The sequence below is a fragment of the Schistocerca nitens genome, chromosome 1, assembly GCF_023898315.1.
Source record: "Schistocerca nitens isolate TAMUIC-IGC-003100 chromosome 1, iqSchNite1.1, whole genome shotgun sequence".
Lineage (NCBI taxonomy): Eukaryota > Metazoa > Arthropoda > Insecta > Orthoptera > Acrididae > Schistocerca > Schistocerca nitens.
Genome location: NC_064614.1, coordinates 90,041,352 through 90,060,955, shown reverse-complemented (window position 1 = coordinate 90,060,955; position 19,604 = coordinate 90,041,352).

Genomic DNA, 19,604 nt, shown 5'->3' with positions numbered 1-19,604 from the left:
CAGACCCACCATACTTGCTCCGAACACTGCGAGAGGGCTGTACAAGCAATGATCACACGCACGGCACAGCGGACACACCAGGAACCGCGGTGTTGGCCGTCGAATGGCGCTAGCTGCGCAGCATTTGTGCACCGCCGCCGTCAGTGTCAGCCAGTTTGCCGTGGCATACGGAGCTCCATCGCAGTCTTTAACACTGGTAGCATGCCGCGACAGCGTGGACGTGAACCGTATGTGCAGTTGACGGACTTTGAGCGAGGGCGTATAGTGGGCATGCGGGAGGCCGGGTGGACGTACCGCCGAATTGCTCAAGACGTGGGGCGTGAGGTCTCCACAGTACATCGATGTTGTCGCCAGTGGTCGGCGGAAGGTGCACGTGCCCGTCGACCTGGGACCGGACCGCAGCGACGCACGGATGCACGCCAAGACCGTAGGATCCTACGCAGTGCCGTAGGGGACCGCACCGCCACTTCCCAGCAAATTAGGGACACTGTTGCTCCTGGGGTATCGGCGAGGACCATTCGCAACCGTCTCCATGAAGCTGGGCTACGGTCCCGCACACCGTTAGGCCGTCTTCCGCTCACGCCCCAACATCGTGCAGCCCGCCTCCAGTGGTGTCGCGACAGGCGTGAATGGAGGGATGAATGGAGACGTGTCGTCTTCAGCGATGAGAGTCGCTTCTGCCTTGGTGCCAATGATGGTCGTATGCGTGTTTGGCGCCGTGCAGGTGAGCGCCACAATCAGGACTGCATACGACCGAGGCACACAGGGCCAACACCCGGCATCATGGTGTGGGGAGCGATCTCCTACACTGGCCGTACACCACTGGTGATCGTCGAGGGACACTGAATAGTGCACGGTACATCCAAACCGTCATCGAACCCATCGTTCTACCATTCCTAGACCGGCAAGGGAACTTGCTGTTCCAACAGGACAATGCACGTCCGCATGTATCCCGTGCCACCCAACGTGCTCTAGAAGGTGTAAGTCAACTACCCTGGCCAGCAAGATCTCCGGATCTGTCCCCCATTGAGCATGTTTGGGACTGGATGAAGCGTCGTCTCACGCGGTCTGCACGTCCAGCACGAACGCTGGTCCAACTGAGGCGCCAGGTGGAAATGGCATGGCAAGCCGTTCCACAGGACTACATCCAGCATCTCTACGATCGTCTCCATGGGAGAATAGCAGCCTGCATTGGTGCGAAAGGTGGATATACACTGTACTAGTGCCGACATTGTGCATGCTCTGTTGCCTGTGTCTATGTGCCTGTGGTTCTGTCAGTGTGATCATGTGATGTATCTGACCCCAGGAATGTGTCAATAAAGTTTCCCCTTCCTGGGACAATGAATTCACGGTGTTCTTATTTCAATTTCCAGCAGTGTATTTTAGGAGATCATAGTGTAGACTAATTCGAATGAAACACACCCTATAACTTGGGTGAACTGGTAGGGAGCTTGGACCCGCTAGTAGTAACGTGCTGAAGGATAATATAATAATGTCTGGAGTAAAATTACACAGGTCTGCGACATAAAAATTGTTTCAAATTTATTAAGTGATTTTTATGGTGTTTTCTACGCTGATTTCGGGAAATGTAGTAAAAAAATTCCATCTCGTACAGTTATTTCATGAACTGCTTGTCATGTTTTAGCTTTTTTCGATATTTCGGCACTGTAAGGAGTTTGAATGTACCGGGTGATCAAAAAGTCAGCATAAATTTGAAAACTTAATAAACCACGGAATAATGTAGATAGAGATGTAAAAATTGACACACATGCTTGGAATGACATGGGATTTTATTAGAACAAAAAAATAAAAGTAAATGTATTGCTAGACTCGTGAAAGATCTCTTTCGCGCGTCGTTTGGTGATGGTCGTGTGCTCAGCCGCCACTTTCGTCATGCTTGGCCTCCCAGGTCCCCAGACCTCAGTCCGTGCGATTATTGGTTTTGGGGTTACCTGGAGTCGCAAGCGTATCGTGATCGACCGACATCTCTAGGGATGCTGAAAGACAACATCCGACGCCAATGCCTTACCATAACTCCGGACATGCTTTACAGTGCTGTTCACAACATTATTCCTCGACTACAGCTATTGTTGAGGAATGATGGTGAAAATATTGAGCATTTCCTGTAAAGAACATCATCTTTGCTTTGTCTTACTTTGTTATGCTAATTATTGCTATTCTGGTCAGATGAAGCGCCATCTGTCGGACATTTTTTGAACGTTTGTATTTTTTTGGTTCTAATAAAACCTTACGTCATTCCAAGCATGTGTGTCAATTTGTACCTCTCTATCTACATTTTTCCGTGATTTATTCAGTTTTCAAATTTCTACTAACTTTTTGATCACCCGGTACGTTTTTAGGATGTCCATAAACTCTCATTTAGCCGTTTTTATACTAGATACACATAAAATAAAGAGTAATTACGAGAAACCAGCAGTATTTTTATGTCAGTGCCTGTCTGTCGCGCTGCCCCTTCCCCAGCCGTCACCAAGCAGTGAGCTTCTGCTGTTGTCCTTCAGTTCACAGTACCTCTTCACCCTGTGCTGCTCATGTGTTATTGTTACTAATGCTTTAAAGTAGTGACTGTTTTCTTGTGTTGCGAAGTTGTTTTATGAACAATGGACAATGGCTACCAGAGGATGTATAAACTCGCCAAATTGCTTCTGCTACACTTGTGGTAACTATACCGTTAAAAAGCAACAAAGAAACATTTCCGGTTTCGTTGAAAAAGTATATTTCCCCTATTTTGGTATCAAGTTAGGCGATCAAGATAAGCCTTGGGCCCCACACAATGTTTGTTCAGTGTGTGTTGAAGAACTGAGGCAATGAATTCAATGTAAAAAGCAGTCCTTACGTTTTGGGATACCAATGGCTTGGAGGGAGCCCGAAAATCATAGTGATGACTTCTGTTTTTGTTCTTGTAACGTACGAGGTTTCAATTTGAAAAACAAAAAGGATATTCCTTACCCTAACATTCAATCAGCCTTTCGCCCTGTTCCTCATGGACCTGAAGTACCAATACCATCTCCCCCAGATTCTTTGGATGATATAGATGAACACGAGCCATTGGCTCAGCAAGGTGATAGTGAAGAAGAGAGATATTGCTACGATCCTGGCACAGCCGACCCCATTCCATTCGCACAATTTGAACTCAACGATTTAGTTAGAGACCTAGGCCTTTCTAAAGAAACGACAGAGGTTTTAGGATCTAGATTGAAAGATAAACATATGTTGGCTCTGGGTACCTCCATTTCTTGGTATCGATCTGGGGAAAAGGAGTTTGGATGTTTTTTTTCTCAAGACCTGGTGTTTTGCAGTGATGTTCCTGGACTTACTGCACGTTTCAAAATAGAATATGCTCATGGTGAATGGAAACTTTTTATTGATTCTTCAAAAAGAAGCCTAGACAATGGCAATAAGTATGCTTCTATACCAGTTGGACACTCGGTTCACTTAAAAGAATGTTACGAAAACCTTGGACTGGTTTTAAGCAAACTCTGATATTCAGACTACAAATGGACACTATGTGGTGATTTAAAAGTGATTTCAATGCTGCTTAGTCTACAAAGCGGATATTCCTTGCTTTCTCTGTGAATGGGACAGTTGAGAAAGAAAGCAACACTACATAAAAAATGCTTGGCCCTTGAGAAAAACCTTACAGGTAGCGGTTAAAAATGTTGAGAGGAAAAGCCTTGTGGATCCTAAAAAGGTGTTACTTCCACCACTTCACATTACGTTAGAGCTGATGAAACAATTTGTTAAGGCATTGCCAAAAGAAGGGGAGTGTTTCAGATATCTTTGTCGACAAATTCCTGGTTCATCGAGGCAAAGCTACAGAAAGGAATCTTTTCTGACCAGACATTAGAAAACTAATAACAGATCCAAACTTTGTGGGCAAACTGGAAACAAGAGAAAAGGCAGCATGGACATCTTTTGAATTAGTTGTTACCGGTTTCCCAGGAAACAAAAGAGATCCAAACTACTAGACAGTCGTCGCACACATGCTCGACAACTTTAAGAACTTGGACTGTAACATGAGCATTAAAGTTCATTTTCTCCACTCAAGTCGTGACTACTTCCCTGCGAACCTTGGTGATGTAAGTGAAGAGCAGGGAGACAGATTCCACCAAGACATCAAAGAAATGGAAAGAAGATATCAAGGAAGATGGAAAGTCGACATGACAGCGGACTACTGCTGGATGATAAAAAGAGATGATCCTCAACGAGTCCACAGCTGGAAAAGCAATAAAAGAAGCTACGACAGAAAGCGAAAGCGTTATTACAAGGACTTATGAGCTTAAAGAGAAATGGAAGTGTACTGGAAATGTAGTTTAGAACATGATTTATAAATAAAATAAAATTTTATAACGTTGGAAAAAATGTAATAAATTGCTTAAATTTTGTTATTATACTCAAAACAACTCCCTTTTTTGTGAGGAAACTTCACGTGATGGAAAAAATGGATTTCATTTTTGAATCAGCGCTGAAAAGCACATAAAAGTCAGTTATCAAATTTCAAACAACTATCAAAAAATATTTTTTTGCGGACCTGTGTTATTTATTGATCTATCCTTGAGGGCTATTTCTGCATTATAAAAAGCAAGTCATATTTGTTCGCCATCGGAGCTAAGTTTTAAAACAGATCGTTCCGTACTGAGAAATATCCAAAATTTATCAAAATTTACTCAAAAAACAGATACTGTAATATACATCGGCAAGTAGCTGACACAGGACATAATGTATATACGTCTGTGAAGCAGACTAAATCCAGAATAGACAGTAGCATCAGTAAATACCAAAAGATTTTTAAAAAATTATACAGTACACATAGCTGGGGGGAAAGCAGAAGGAATTGTTATCTCACTAGTCTGCACATTCAGACAAAGCAGAAATTTGAAACAATGTACACGTCAGTGAAGCAGACTTCTGCACTGCAAGACTACACTGAACTTGCGGTATGATTTAGAAGGTTGCCCTGACAGTGATCCCTTGAACTAGTAAGCCTTCCACTTTTCGACCCGGTCCGTGAGTCTGCTGTACTGATTTTGCCCTTTGACTGTGGTTGTTGTTGATAGTCTGCATTAGATGTTATAACTTTTATCAGAACCTAAACTGACTTCAATGCTGAAGAAATTTAATGAAATGGTGGCCCTGTCATTATTGTACTCAGTCTATAAAAATAGGGTTGATCTTCTGTAAAAAAAAAATTATGGGACTGGTTAATTGATCATTACATAGAACAAGAACACAAGTTAAGTGTGATGACAAGTAAATCATGATCGATCGGCAACATAAATACATGCAACAAGTATTTAACGGCCGGCCTCTGTGGCCGAGTGGTTCTAGGCGCTTCAGTCCGGAACCGCGCTGCTGCTACGGTCGCAGGTTCGAATCCTGCCACGGGCATGGATGTATGTGATGTCCTTAGGTTAGTTAGGTTTAACTAGTTCTAAGTCTAGGGGACTGATGACCTCAGATGTTAACTACCATAATGCTTACAGCCATTTGAACCATTTGAACCAAATATTTAACTCTCCACTTGGCGGGGATTTGTCGGCAAAGATTGAGGTTTGTCTGATTAAAATATTTACTTTGGCCCAATACATGGATAACGCAATCTGAAATTATCTAGCGCTTAACAGACATTGTACAAGTAAATAGGTTCTCACGGCATATTCTGGTGAAAATCTCGATCGTCTACCAAATCGGTTTTTCCTTTGATGGAGTAATTCCTCATTAAAATAAATTTTCTTATTTACACGCCTTGTAGATGATTCTGATATGCCAAATCCTCGAGATATCTTCCGGCCTGAATAGTCTACATATTGGTGCCGAACAGTACTTTTGCATCCTCATTCTTTCGAGACGTCAAATCATTTATTGTGCCCATTATTTTCGTATCTTATTGTATGTAAAATCACTCATTAATGAGCAAACTTTATTGTTAGATGCTAATGGTAAACATACCAGGAAACCCACAATACTAGATGTTAACCGCTCATTGTGGGTCCGGTCGGATTGTTTATAAATATACATCGCTAGCTATGTGATCCCGTGCACATACCGTGGGGAGTGAACGCTCGTATTGCCTACCGGCCGTAGCGTTATTGTTTCCAAACACTGCTATGGGCCTTAACACTGTTCTCTAAAGTTAAGTGCAATTTGGGAATCATTCTGAGTCATTATGTCCGTTAGTTAAGTGAGGCCACCTTGTTAATATTGGCGTTTGTGTTAGTCGTTTTATTGGTTGAGTTATTACTGGCTCTTCTTATTTAACACTTCTGTTCAAAATTGGTTCAAATGGCTCTGAGCACTATGGGACTCAACTGCTGTGGTCATAAGTCCCCTAGAACTTAGAACTACTTAAACCTAACTAACCTAAGGACAGCACACAACACCCAGCCATCACGAGGCAGAGAAAATCCCTGACCCCGCCGGGGATCGAAGCCGGGAACCCGGGCGTGGGAAGCGAGAACGCTACCGCACGACCACGAGATGCGGGCTAACACTTCTGTTAATCATTTGTGTATCTGTAATGAACGTGCAACTTGTTGTTATCCCTATGTGCAAGTTTGCGACCTTGGTTGACCCGCTTGGTATTTTTAGTATAAGCATGTTTCACTGTGGGCCTTTATGTGGGCAATTCAGTTTTATTAAGCTTTAAGATCTCTTTGTTCTTTATGAAGTTGTGGTATTATGAGCCTGTGTAACTTTGGTTGGAAGTGTATAGTGTTATTAGTCTCTTGAGACATGGTTAAACAAGAACGATTGTTTGTGATTGATTATTCACCGTGCCTACTATCAATGATTGTGGTTGCGGACGCAAGATAATCTGATCTTATTCGTGTTTATGTAATTCAGTCAAAGTGAAGATTTGTATATTGGATCAGTAAAAGGGCAAATGTCCGATTGAAGTTTATAATAAAGTCTGTTTTAAGTCAAATTAAAACTGTAAAACAATCACAAGCTTGTCCATCACCAGTGATCCCGGGCTTCCTATTTCCTTTGAATAACTGAGGTGAGATTCTAATTTTGATTTTCTAAAGAATTGGGTAGTACGACGGTCCACCTGTATCTTTAAAAAGTCACTTTTCATCTTACCACATGACAATTCACCTTTATTACCATTACTGACTGGTGGTGTATCACCACACCACCATAAATCTTCACAAGGTACAAATTGTGACTATCGACATTGTACCGTACTTTAGCATTATACATGCACTTGGCCCATTTTTGCCTGGCTGTAATTTTGTACGTTTGACTCATTTCATGAGATGATTATTCACCCATAGTTCGATGCTTTTTAAACAGGGACGAAACGCTTCGCAAATAAAGAACTGATAAAATCATCTTTATTGCAACCAAGACTGAATTCTCTCTGCAACGTTACCACGGTAGCTTGAAACGTCCCCTTAGAAAAATTATAAATGATCGTGCTTTAACTGACACACAATATTTTTTAGCGCAACGCAATCTGACTTTCAATAATCTCTACAAAAGAATGGCCTGACTAACAATAACCTATACCTTTCATGAATCACTTACCTCACAAAAATCTTCGTTACTCGAACTACTGCAATACAGCGAGCGCCACTACTGCCAGCTAAAGAAAAGATTCTAACTACTGAAGGTACTAACTACTGATAGGCATAGATAGCAAATGAAAGATTTTGATCAAAAACAAACAATGTATTTACCTTAATTGTGTTCAAAGGTCATAATATATATATATATATATATATATATATATATATATATATATATATATATATATATATATATATCAGTTCATGACATCCAGTCTTACAAATTTACTGTCTCTGATGGACACACGTCCAGATCATCCGCTCTCAAAACTCCGCCATTTCTCTCCTCACATCACCACTGCTGGCGGCTCACCTCCAACTGCGCAATGCTACGCGCTGTTAACAGCCAACTGCCCAACACTACAATAGCGAACAACAATGCAAACCAGCCACAGACTGCACACAGCACAGCCAGTGATTTTCATACAGAGCGCTACGTGGCGTTACCAATATAGAAACCTAAACAGCCTACTTACGAGCTGTACCAGTGTCACAGAGTTTCAGAATGGAGTAGAAGGACTTTTTTTACAAACAAGTTCATTGCATTCGATAATAAGTCTTTAACAGTATTCAAGCTATTAAACAATGATAGGTGACCCACTTTGCAGAACCAAATAACAGAAATAAATGACCTGTCAAAAAATTTTGTGCATTTAGTAATACGGCCGGGGACTGTAATTGGCCAGTGGCAGCATCAGGAGAATAAGTGCCTGGGGGAAGCGATCTAGGCACACGGTCATAAAATAACCGATCCACGTTCTTGTGTGTTACGCAACACAGTGTACAGCAGTAATGAGATAAAGTTCGTTTAAATCCCTACGGCATCTTACGTCCTTTGCTCCACAACAAGTTTTTCTAGTAATCGGCTGAAAAAAAAAACGCTGCGTCTCTATAATGGCCCGGATCTAAAACAGCCCACTCTACTTCTTGGACTGGAGATGAAAGGTGTAAAAAGAAGTCTGTATAAAACGGCCGCTTGCGAGCGAAATAGCGCCACTTTTAATTCCCCAGATCCGCTCGCTGGTAAGACGAGGAATGCCGTCCAAGCAAGCAGCCGACCGGCCGCGTCTTAAGTACCTCAATGGGCACTTCTAACGTCTAGCCGTTAAAAAAGACTAGAAGTGCGAGAAGACAGATTTTGATGAAAGCAAGTGTTGGTGACGTGACATCATTACGGCGGTGTACCCGCAACCCGCATCACAGGCGCGCGGGCGGCCGCCTTCGAGTTAAAAGAGCCAACCGCCTCCGCATTGCACTGCACGACATCGGCGATGTGTGTCACGCGTGCGAGCGACGCAGAAGACCGCGACAGCCGCTCGGCCACGGCCAACAAAACGTGCCGCCGCTCAGCTGTCAGGTGCGAGAGGAAGCGCGCGACCTTGCTCCGGCTGAGGCGGGCGGATTCTGCGCGTTCTCCGGCCTGCGACTGCAAGCAGAAGAAAAGAAAAAGGGGCGCATTCCGTGCCAGTGCGTGGCGGGTCTGGACCGAGATCTGGACGTCGCAGATCCCGTTAGGCGCATCGTTACAATGCAGACGCGTGCGCGTTCCAGCTCCAGCGGAGTCCGTTAATTGCGAGCTCCGTCCACGGCAAAACACGCCGCCTGCGTTTACGCTTCGCCGCCCTCGTCAGTCAGACGCAGCGCGAGCAAAGAAACGACGCCCGCCCGTTTGCCTTGTGTGTGTGTTTGAGTGGCCGACCTCAGAGCCAATTTGCAGGTGAACTTCTGCGCGCCTGCAGCATCTCGGCGCGCATGTCCAGAACTTACCCTTGAGAGCCCGCCATTGTTCTTGCGGCGGCGCGTTCTCGGTTTTGCTTGTTGTTCGACTGTGGTTTCAGCACCGCTGGTTTCTCGAACACTAAGCCCCAAGACCCATTGTCCTTTTGTACTCTCCATTACGGAGAAGGCACGAACAAAACACACGGGGTCGATAAACACCCTGCTGCGAGCCGACACGGTCAACATATTGTTCTCATTGGTCAAATCAGAAGAAGATTGCCGCTTTGTAAAAACAAAATTGTCAAAATATGCCGCAAATGTAACGTAAATTTGCTTGACAAATGCTTTGAAGAGTTTCATGCATAACGATAATATGTTTGGCACAACTCTGCAATATAGAAAAGTCTTCGTCCCACAGAAATTTCAATTATTATCCTACTTACATTTGAATCACACTTCAGTAAAAAGCGCAGCCTGCCAGTCTAGCCGTGTGGTCTAATGCACTGCTTCCCGAGCGGGAAGGCGTGCCGGTCCCCGGCACGAATCCGCCCGGCGGATTAGTGTCGAGATCCGGTGAACTGGCCAGCCTGTGGATGGTTTTTAAGGCGATTTTCCATCTTCCTCGGCGAATGCGGGCTGGTTCCCCTTATTCCGCCTCAGCTACTCTATGTCGGCGATTCCTGCGCCCGGAACCGCGGGACTGCTACGGTCGCATGTTCGAATCCTGCCTCGGGCATGAATGTGTGTGATGTCCTTAGGTTAGTTAGGTTTAAGTAGTTCTAAGTTCTAGGGGACTGATGACCTAAGATGTTAAGTCCCATAGTGCTCAGAGCCATTTGAACCATTTGATTCCTGCGCAAACACCGTCTCCACGTACGAGCACACCATTACTCTACCCCGCAAACATTGGGGTTACACTCGTCTGGAATGAAACGTTCCCTGGGGGTCCACTGAGGGCACCCTGGGATCGGTGTGGGGCGGCAGTGAGGTGAGTGGACTGTAGCCTGTTGTGGGGTTGTGAATCACTGACGGCTCTGAGGGCTACGGTGGGGACGAAGCCTCTCTGTCTCTTCTAGGTCCCCGGTCCAATAGCTTTTGTCGGGCTGTGTACCACTGAGGACTACGGCGGGGACGAAGCCTCTCCGACGTTTCTAGGTCCCCAGTTCAATACATACGTACATACATACATTAGTAAAAAGCTCACGAAAGTGAGCACATATACTGAATATAATACAAACTCATATGGGCATATTTGACAGTGCAGTTTTCAATTCGAGGAGAACCAGTGCCAAACCGACTGGTGATTAAGCTACCAAAGAAGTAAACGAAGTCAAGTCAAAGAGTAACTTTACAAACAACCATACATTGCGATCAAATCAAAAATACATTTATGCTACTTTCACGGAAGAGAAACATATTGACAGCATGAATGTGTGTCGTTAGGTAGCATTGTGAACAACGTGAACAGAGATACCAGTTAGCCAACAATCAAAACAGAAGACTTATATGCAACCAGAGAATTTTTCGAAAACTAAGACATAGCTCAAAAATTACTTACTTTTCCAGTAGTGGTTAAGTACTTTTAAGCACTATATGAGTAGACATTTTTATTTACACTGATCAGCCAAAATATTAAGGCTACCTTCTTAACAGTTTGTTTGTCCATTTTTGGAACGAAATACATCACTGATTCTGCGTATCGGGGATCCGACAGATACTTGGTAGGTTTGTGGAGGTATGTGGCATTAGACATCTACGTACAGGTCACGTAATTTGCATAAATAACAGACGCTGATTCGCGTACGCGGTGATGGCGCCCGATAGCGACCAAGACGGTTACTGTAGGATTTATATCAGGCGAATTTGGTCACCGAGACATCAACCTGAGTTCACGTTGATGACATCACCTTCGGGGAGGACATGAAGCATGAAGGGATGCAGGTGGTTCGCAGCTGTCCACGTGTATTGGATTACTACCAAAAGCCCCATGCAAGCGAGGGAGAATGTCTCCCATAGCATAATACTACTCCCAACAGTCTGTGTTACATAACGTACTGTACGTTTCGAGCCTTCGTTCACCTCGATGACGGCATTTGTGAAGACGACCAGCGACGTAGTGTGGTAAAAACGTGATTCATCAGAAGAGCCGACACGTTTCTGCTGATCGACTGTCAAATGAATCCCAATGGCCCCGTCCCCACTGCAATCGTAATTGACGACGTCGTTGGGTCAACATGCGAACAGCAGTTTCACTGTCCTTCTACCTCTTTCCGTAGATTGTCACGACAGTAGCACGTGAACATTCGAACAGTTTCGCTTTTTGCGAGATAATCGTTCCAACTTCTGCGTAATAATAATCTGTCCTTTGCAAAGTCGCTGATCTCGGTGTATATCCTCGTTTGCAAGCCCATATCTTCGCTAGGGTGATCCCCGTCCGTGTCTGCTCCACTTACATACTTTTGCAACCATGTCAAGTGCACTCAACACCAAGAGGTGTCATCCAGCGCCGCGGTGGGTAGCGGTCATAATGTTTTGGCTTCTCAGTGTACAAATACACATTTCCTGTGTCCCAGAGTATTTCTAAGCAAAATTGAAACAAGTCAAAGAATACAAAATTGTTAAGGCTTTCGTGGCCACTTGTTGACAAACTGCCTATTGGCTTCTGTCTCGGGTTCTTCGGCCGACGTTCATCTAATGATTTTTCTGACGTTTCGCCAGAACGAGTGGCTGGCATTGTCAAAGCTTCACCCTCCATTGTCACCACCGGCAATGGAGGGTGAAGCTTTGACAATGCCAGCCACTCGTGCTGGCGAAACGTCAGAAAAATCATTAGATGAACGTCGGCCGAAGAACCCGAGACAGAAGCCAATAGGCAGTTTGTCAATGGAATTTTTATCGATGATAATGCGCCATGTCACCGGGTCACTGTTATTCGTGATTGGATTGTAGAATATTCTGGATAATCCGAGCGAATGATTTAGCCACCCAGATCGCCTGACGTGAATCCCATCGAAAATTTATGGGACATAACCGAGAGATCAGTTCTTGCACAAAAATCCTTTGTGGCAACACTTTCGCAATTATGAACAGCAGTTTGTCAAGTCAAAGAATATTCAAATGAAAATAAACTGCTGGCAATTAAAACTGCTACACCACGTAGATGACGTGCTACAGATGCGAAATATAACCGACAGGAAGAAGATGCTGTGATATGCAAATGATTAGCTTTTCAGAGCATTCACACAAGGCTGGCGCCGATGGCGACACCTACAACGTGCTGACATGAGGAAACTTTCCTACCGATATCTCATAAACGAACAGCAGTTGACCGGCGTTGCCTGGTGAAATGTTGTTGTGATGCCTCGTGTAAGGAGGAGAAATGCGTACCATAGCGTTTCCGACTTTGATAAAGGTCGGATTTTAGCCTATCGCGATTGCGGTTTATCGTGTCGCGACATTGCTGCTCGCGTTGGTCGAGTTCCAATGATTGTTAGCACAATGTGGAATCGGTGGGTTCAGGAGCGTAATACGGAACGCCGTGCTGGATCCCAACGGCCTCGTGTCACTAGCAGTCGAGATGACACGCATCTTATCCGCACGTCTCGATCCCTGAGTCAACAGATGGAGACGTCTGCAAGACAACAACCATCTGCACGAACAGTTCGACGACGTTTGCAGCAGCATGGACTATCAGCTCGGAGACCATGGCTGCGGTTACCCTTGACGCTGCATCACAGGTGCGCCTGCGATGGTGTACTCACCGACAAACCTGGGTGCACGAATGGATAAACGTCATTTTTTCGGATGAATCCAGGTTCTGTATACAGCATCATGATGGTCGCATCCGTGTTTGGCGACATCGCGGTCAAAGCACATTGGAGGCATATATTCGGCATCGCCATACTGGCGTGTCACCCGGCATGATGGTATGGAGTGCCATTGGTTACACGTCTCGGTCACCTCTTGTTCGCATTGACGGCACTTTGAACAGTGGACGTTACATTTCAGATGTTTTACGACCCGTGGCTCTACCCTTCATTCGATCCCTGCGAAACCCTACATTTCAGCAGGATACTGCACGACCGCATGTTCCAGGTCCTGTACGAGCCTTTCTGGATACAGAAAATGTTCGACTGCTGCCCTGGCCAGCACATTCTCCAGCTCTCTCACCAATTGAAAACGTCTGGTCAATTGTGGCCGAGCAACTGGCTCGTCACAATACGCCAGTCACCACTCGTGATGAACTGTGGTATCGTGTTGAAGCTGAGTGGGTAGCTGTACCTGTACACGCCATCCAAGCTCTGTTTGACTCAATGCCCAGGAGTATCAAGGCCGTTATTACGGCGGGAGGTGGTTGTTCTGGGTAATGATTTCTCAGGATCTATGCACCCAAATTGCGTGAAAATGTTATGACATGTCCTTTCTAGTATAATATATTTGTCCAATGAATATTCGTTTATCATCTGCATTTCTTCTTGGCGTAGCAATTTTAATGGCCAGTAGTGTATGTCACATGCCCTTATACAGTGAAGAGCCAAAGAAACTATTACACTGCCTAATATCGTGTAGGGCCCCGCGAGCACTCAGAAGTGCCGCAGCACGACGTGTCATGGACTCGACTAATGTCTGAAGTAGTTTTGTAGTGAACTGACACCATGAATCCTGTCCATAAATCCGTAAGAGTACGAGCGAGTGAAGATTTCTTCTGAACAGCACGTTGAAAGGCGTCCCAGATATGCTCAATAATTTTTCTTGTCTCGGGAGTTTGATAGGCAGCGGAAGTGTGTAAACTCTGAAGAGTGTTCCTGGAACCACTCTGTAGGAATTCTAGACGTGTGGAGTGTCGCATTGTCCTGCTGGAATTGTCCAAGTCCATCGGAATGCACAACTGATGTGAAAGGACGACAGGTGATCAGACAGGATGCTTAAGTACGTGTCACTTGTCGTATCTATACGTATCAGGGGTTCCATATCACTCCAACTGCACACGCCGCACACCATTACAGAGCCTCCACCAGCTTGAACAGTCCCCTTCTGACATGCACGGTCCACGGATTCATGAGGTTGTCTCCATACCCGTACACGTCCATCCACTCGATACAATTTGAAACGAGACTCGTCCGACCAGGCAACATGTTTTCAGTCATCAACAGTTCAATGTCGGTGTTGACGGGCCCAGGCCAGGCGTAAATCTTCCTGTTGTCCAGTCATCAAAGATACACGACTGGGCCTTCGGCTCCGAAAGCCTATGTCGATGATGTTTCGTTGAATGGTGCGCAGGCTGACACATGTTGATGGCCCAGAACTGAAATCTGCTGAAATTTGCGAAAGGGTTGCACTTCTGTCACGTTGAACGATTCTCTTCAGTCGTCGTTGGTCCCGTTCTTGCAAGATCTTTTTCCAGCCGCAGCGATATCGGAGATTTGATGTTTTACCGGACTCTTGATATTCACGGTACACTCGTGAAATGGTCGTATGGGAAAGTCCCCAGTTGATCGCTCGTGCGCCGGTTATAACGCCAAGTTCAGGCTCACTTAAATCTTGATAACCTGCCATTTTAGCAGCAGTAACTGATCTAATACCTGCACCAGACGCTTGTTATCCTATATAGGCGTTGCTGACCGAAGCGCCGTATTCGGCCTGTTTACATAGCTCTGTCTTTGAATACACATATCTTTACCATTTTCTTTAGCGCTTCAGTACATATAAAGATTTTTTAAAGATGGTACAAAGATAGCAAGAGGAGGCATTGCTTGCAGAGGGGAGCGACTGTTAAAACAAAGTTTTTGAAAACAGCGATAAGTCGCACTTAGATACAACAATTGTGGATAGAATCGATGTGACGATAGTACCAACAGACGTCATCAGATCGCAGGAGCAGCTTAAGTTGAAGAATGAGACGAAATTGTGATCATTTATTTATTTATTATTTGCTGTATTTACATATGACCTGCAGTACGTGTTTCACCGTTACTTTTTTGGTCAACGTGCGTACTATGTTAATAACGCTATCACATTTCATGGAGAAAGTTCAACAGAAGTCGCCAGATCATGCGCTAACCGAAAGCTATAGCAAAATCTGAGATATCTCTAGCTGTGACGTCAGCTGTTCGAACATTTCAAGTTGTGCTGAAGCACAGCACTAATTTACGTGTAATTTTTTTATTCTACGATTAGAACGTTCAAATTATGATCAAAGGGAATGAGAACAAAACGGTGGTACTTTCTCGCTGTCGGTGGCAGGCATCACCAGCGCCGCCATATCCGCTCTCAACCAAATACACGACGGCGTGTTAGTTGGACATGAAACATAAAGAATTAACATTTTGTATTTACAAAATCATAATGATAAAAACTCATTGAATATGTGTTATAAAGAAATATTTAGTTACATCACTCTGGTGGCACGGCAGTGTGATCGAAAATGTTACAGTACGACCACGATTACAACGTTTATATTTGATGAGATACGAAGAAGGATTAACAAAATAGCTAAGCGGAAGCGTGGTATGAAAGTCAAAAATATACTTCTCTTATAGAGAATCCGCTGAATGCGTATTACACAAATGACGTCGCTTGCTAATTAATTTCTTATTACGACAACAGGAAATGATGCAAACGACTCCGCAGTTGCGCTACTTCGGAATGAGCCAAGATTACAGTTCCGCCTCCAGTAAACACTTGTATTTTGATTGAGTCGCGATTTAATAAAGATAATAATGGCTCTCGAGGATAGCGAATCGCTGCGGAGCAAATCAGAGGACTCGACCGAATTCTAAAATAATACCACCTCCAGCACATCCTGCACGTTGGCCAACTTTGTTTAGTGGGAACTATTTTACCAGTTTGTGTCATCAAGATGACGTGATTGTGGACCAGTCACGTTTAGTGAGATCGCTTGCTTTACAGCATTTGTGTGGTAGGAATGTCACCTCTTGTTAAAGGGCTGTAGTAAACTCCGCTAATGAAGCACATTTTGCATTACATTCTACAAACTATTATACTCCTAAATTATTTTATATTCCGGGCAATCGCAGCTGTTGAAAAGCACAATGTTAGGACAGCTGGTAAAATTGTTGAAAATTAAATCAAACCAGTTTTCGCGGCTTAAAGCCGCATCATCTAGTGCAACCGTTGAAAGGTCATAAGCTACCCATCGCTCCTAGTCAACATTTACTATTTACGATATTCTCTAAATAGTAAATTTTGACTAGGAGCGATGGATATGCCTATGATCGCTTAACGGTTGCACATGATGAAGCAGCTTTAAGCAGCGAAAACTGTTTGCATTTTAATAAACAACAATTTTACCAGCTGCCAGCGGAGTTCTTCCTTGCATCATATTTCTCTCCTTATGAAACAGATTTTCAGGTCTACTTTCAGACTTGTTCTGTTACGTTCCCACATCAGCTGGTGAAGTTTATCGTCACTAGAGGTATATAGTAGGAAAGCATCAGCAATACTTTTTATTTTCCCAGTTAAAGGATTTGGAAACTTACTCTAGATCTGCTTCTCTCACTTCTCTTTCCGTCTTTAATGCTTATTAATCCCTATAAAGTCCAGTGGAAGCTTTCTCACGATCTATAACTTTGTTAATGATTTGTGCTTTGCCCCCTGCGCATTATCCATTTCTGAAGCCACCTTTGTGCTTGTCTTGCCTAAAATCCAATCCTTTTTGTGGTACTGGTGATAATTTCAATGAATATTTTGTGTATCTCTTCTCATGTACTTCTGTAGCGTTGTGACATCATTGTTTCCGGCAAATTTTTAGCAATACGACCACTACTGATCTCAATAGAGATAAACGTTTTATCAGATAGGGTCATCAGCACTATCATATAGTTTGCCAACGATGCAGCTACCTGCAGGACAGTAATATCGTTGAACGAACATAAGGAAATGCAGGAATATTTGGAGATAATTTCCGGGCCGTGCAATGAATGGTAGGTGTTTGTGGATAAAAATAGGAAATAGACTGCAACAAACAGAAAGAAACCAAAATCACGCTATTCAACAGCAGTGGAGAACTTACGGAGTCAGTCACATCGCTTAAATATTTAGTATTATACTAAGAATCGATGTGAAAGAAAATTAACAGTTTAAATAAATTTTGATAGAGAAGCCAAATAGAAGACTTTCACTTTTTGCAACGGTTCTTGAGAAGTGCAGTGCTTCCGTAAAGGAAGATGCGAATCAGAGGCTAGTACTTCCAGTTCTAGTGAACTTTTCCACTTTTTGGAGTTCTCATCAATTATGCATGACAGCAAATAAGACGAACTGCTAGGATCGTAACAGGAAGGCATAGTCCACACAAAAACGTAAAAGAGAGGCTCGGCGAATGGAAATGTGAATCCCTGGAAGTAAGTCAATTTTGCTTTCGCGAAACTCTGTAGGATAATAAGTTTCTTTTCCTGACCGTCTTCCGCAGTAGTTGTACGTTTATAGACGGAAGGAAACAAATAATTACTGAGGCAGTTCTGTTGCCACAGATACGAGTATAAAGGGAGTGGAAGCACGGATTAGACGAGCATCGGGAAGAAAATTAGCCAGTGCGTTTTCAAAGGAACCATTCCAGCATTCATCGTAATCGATTTCAGGAAACAAGGGAAAATCTGAAGTAGAAATATGAAATCGGATTTTGTCCAGGCAAAATATATGGTAAGCTATAGACGCGTTTTGAGTATCATTTTAATTAATACAATCTAATTAAAACAGCGTCGTTTAGTTGAAACTAATTATCTGAATCGAGGTAGGCCTATTTGACCTCGTGTTTCGATTGAGATACTGTAACTGCTTAGAGAGGGTTTTTTTTTTTTCAAATGTCCTCTAGAGCAACTGAACCGATCATTGACTGGAAAGCCGGCCGCGGTGGCCGTGCGGTTCTAGGCGCTCCAGTCCGGAGCTGCGCTGCTACTACGGGCGCAGGTTCGAATCCTGCCTCGGGCATGGGTGTGGGTGATGTCCTTAGGTTAGTTAGGTTTAACTAGTTCTAAGTTCTAGGGGACTGATGACCACAGCAGTTGAGTCCCATAGTGCTCAGAGCCATTGACTGGAAATGGCAATGTTCGCCTGCTTGGAGGGCATTTGGAGCCATTCATGCACTTCGAGATGCCAAACAACAATGGAATTTTTGTGGGTGAAATGCACCATGTCACCAGGTGGCAGTAGTTACGATTGGTTTGAAGAATACTCTGGACAGTGAAAGAAAATGGTCACCCAGGTCGCCTGACATGAATACCATTCATTCATGGGACGTAATAGAGAAGTTAGTTCGTGCTCAAAATCCTCCACCGGCAACCGTTTTGCATTGTGGACGTTTGTAGGGGTAGCGTGGCTCTATATTTCTGCAGAGGACTTTCATCTGCTTGTTCAGTCCTCGTCACGTTGAGTTGTTGCACTAAGCCGGGCAAAAGAGGGTCCGACTTTTTGTTAGGATGAATCCCACGACACTTGTCACCTCAGTGTAAGGCTGGAAGACCAAGAACGAAGTCTATCGCCCCTACTGTTCAATCTATATATCGAAGAAGCAATGACGAAAATAAAAGAAGGGTTGAAGAGTGCCATTCAGATTCAAGGTGGATTGTGTGATGATGTTGCTGTTCTCTGTGTAAGCGAAGAAACATTACAAGACCTGTTGAATGGAATGGACATTCTAACGAGTGCAGAATGTGGGCTGAGAGTAAACCCAAGAAAGACGAAAGTATGAGAAGCAGCAGAAATGAGAACAGCGAGAAACTTAAACACCATAATTGGTGATCACGAAGTAGATGAAGTTAAGCAATTCTTCTACCTAGGTAGCAAAATAACCTATGACAGACGGAACAAAGAGAATATAAAAAGCAGACTAGCACAGGAAAAGAGGGCGTTTCTGGTCAAGAGAAGTCAACTGGTATCAAACATAGGCATTAATTTGAGAAAGAAGTTTCTAAGAATGTACGATTGGGGTACGACATTGTATGGTAGTGAAACAAGGACTGTGGCAAAACTCGAAAACTCAAACAGAAGAGAAGCGAAGCACTTGTCATGTATTGCTACAGAAGAATGTTGAAAATTTGGTGGGCTGATAAGGCAAGGAATGAGGAAGTTTTCCTTAGAATCGGTGAGGGAAGGAATCACTGACAGGAAGGAGGGGCAGGATGATAGGACATCTGTTAAGTCATCAGGGAGTAACTTCATAGAAGTAGAGGAAGCTGTAGAGAGTAACGCGGTGGTCTAGCGGTTCTAGGCGCTCAGTCCGGAGCCGCGCGACTGCTACGGTCGCAGGTTCGAATCCTGCCTCGGGCATGGATGTGTGTG